Source organism: Tachypleus tridentatus, chromosome 13 (assembly GCF_004210375.1).
Source record: "Tachypleus tridentatus isolate NWPU-2018 chromosome 13, ASM421037v1, whole genome shotgun sequence".
NCBI lineage: Eukaryota > Metazoa > Arthropoda > Merostomata > Xiphosura > Limulidae > Tachypleus > Tachypleus tridentatus.
This window is the reverse complement of record NC_134837.1, coordinates 117477187-117480232: the sequence shown is the minus strand read 5'-3', so window position 1 is coordinate 117480232 and position 3046 is coordinate 117477187.

Below are 3046 nucleotides of genomic sequence, written 5' to 3'. Positions count from 1 at the left end.
ATGTACAAGATGAATGGTCTTCTAACTTTTGGAAAAGTATTAAAATAGTGAATTGCAAATTGTAGATGAATAAATAATGGTTTTAAATGCCAATAAAGATTGTCTTTTGGAACCATGTGAGGAAGATAACAATATGGCTTCTGAAGAACACATTTGATGTAACTACTGATGAATATAGAAACACGTGATAACCAAGCTTCAACTGGTGAAGATGATGACAATTTGATTCTTGAAGAACACAATAAAAAGTAATAATTGGGGGGATTAAATATTAAGTTGATGGCTATTTTTATGGTGTGTCCACTGTGATGAGTGACCTGACATGAAATTTATCTTTAATATTCCAAAACTAATAATAAGATTTAGGTTTAGGAGGTAAAAATTACAGTTTGGTGTTTACAAAACTGTAAATAAGTGATGCTGTCAAATAGGTGGCAGCACTGTCTATTTAGGAATGGCTCGGATTGTTCATTGACATGGTATTTAAAATATCCCTTCCATATGTTTGTAATGAATAAGTCAAGTTCTGTTAACATCTGTAAATATCTGGTGTGTGAGTGGTTGGAGCTATGCACAAAGCTACACAATGAGCTATCTGTGCTCTGCCCATCAAGGGTATCGAAATCTGATTTCTAGCAGTGTGAATCCGCAGACTTGTCGCTGTTACACTAAGGGTCATATACATACACTGCTGGCTAAAATCTTAAGGCCAATGAATATAAAAAAAATATGCATTTTGCGTTATTAGACTTAACTACTTATTTGAGTAGAGCTTCGAAAGATGAAAATAAGAAAAGGGAAAATAAAAATAAAAACATTTTTAACATTTAATAGGGAAAATGTGAACACTATGAAATTAGCCTAAATACTAGCTGGTTAAACTGCTGTTGCAAATGTTTTAAAAGACCCTGAGGGATAAGGAATGAGAATTTCAAGTGGTCGGCCCAAGAAAATTTCGCTGGCTTTGAGTAGGAAGATTCGACGGGTTGTCCAGCAAGACACAAACCGATCGTTCCAACCAGATTAAAGCCCTTAAGGACGCAGAATGCAGCTCAAGAACAATAAGACGACATCTACGAGAGAAAGGCTTTAAAAACAGTAAACGTCTTCAAAGGACACGCCTCCTTCCACACTACGAAATAGCTCGGTTAAACTTTGCTGAGAAGCACCAAACATGGGTCGTAGAAAAGTGGAAGAAGGTTTTGTTCTCTGATGAGAAATCTGGATGGTCTAGATGGCTTCCAACGTTACTGGCACGATAAGAATATCCCACCGGAGACATTTGCTACGCAACACAGTGGAGGAGGTTCCATCATGATCATTGTTCCTTCCATGGAACAATGCAACTTCAGGTTATACAGGGTCGTCAAACAGCAGCTGGCCACATTGGCATGTTGGATAGAGCATCCTTATTGACTGAAGGCCCTCGCTTGAGTGGAAATGACTGGATCTCTCAGCAGGGCAACCCTGCAATCCACAATGCCCGCAGGACAAAGGACTTTTTCATAACGAATAACGTGATTCTTTTGGAACTGAATCCCATTGAAAATGTTTGGGGGTGGATGGCAAGGGAAGTCTATAGAAATGGACGTCATTTCCAAATAGTGCATGATCTTCGTGAAGCCATATTCAAAACTTGGAATAACATTCTAGCCAGTCTTCTGCAAATGCTTATATCGACCATGCCAAAGCAAATGTTTGAAGTTATTCGCAATGACGGCCATCCAACTCACTACTGAGACCTCTTGTTAGACATTTCCTACCCTGTTTAGGACTTCTTTTTAGTATGGTCTTAAACTTTTGACCAGCTAGTATTTAGGCTAATTTCATCGTGTTCACATTTTCCCTATTAAATGCTAAAAACATTTTTTATTTTTATTTTCCCTTTTCTTATTTTCATCTTTCGAAGCTCTACTCAAATATGTGGTTGAGTCTAACAACGCAAAATTCATATTTTTTCTTTATGTTCATTGGCCTTAAGATTTTGGCCAGCAGTGTATAATCAAAGAAAATGTCTGAATTTCTTGTTCTTTTTCTCTGTTTCTTTTATGTTATGTGGTAACTGGAAAACCCAACAATGGTGTTAACAAGTTTCACTGAGGTGACAGTTTCAAACGAAGTATCCACTTTTGTAAATAATTTTACTAAATTGTAGTAATTTAAAAATTCATAATTTAATTCTTATGTAAACGATGCAGTTAGCTTTCTTACAGAAATTTGGTGTTACTTTAAAGAGGGTGAAACAAGAATTACCAGCCAATAATAGATAATTAATAAAACTTACCGTTGTAATCTCATTGTTTTCAGAACTTCGTTATAAGTAGAACTTTTTGTCTATTGAAACGGTGCATTAAAAGCAAAGGCAAAGAAAAATATTTTGAAAAATGAAATAAATATAGAGATGGCTAATATAAACCATTTTAAAACAATGAAATGAGATGGTAGATGTGGGTGACACCAGTCCTTCGACAACAATGGAAACGAGATGGTAGGGGTGGCTTTTGTATTATTCGAACATAATAGTACAGGCAAAAATTAATATATAAATATTCAATCGCAATCGAGTTCAATTTATCATGTTTTTATCTGTTAACATTCTATTACACAGAATATGTACTATTATGTAGGAATGATACAAACGCCATCCCTACTACGATATCACCCATCCATACATTTACTTCCTTTTTGTAAAGTTTTTCTTTATTTTATATGTACCACCGTTTGCATCTCACGACTGATTAGTTAGTTCGACATCTAGGTTCCTTTGTAACGAAGTCGTTTATTTATAACTAAAATACCTTCAAACCTATTCAGACCTTTCCCAGTCAGTCTAGTGGACTTAATATAAAAAATGGGATCTACCATTAAAAGGTATATTTATAGCAAAATAAGGTACAAACTACTCATAACATCAGTTTTTGATCAGGCTAATTTATTTCTTAATTATAAATTCAAGCTACTAGTGTTGAATAAACACAAAGTTAAAACATTGTTATTTATTATTAGTAAACAGGCAGTGAAATTACTGTTAATGGAATAAACGGCT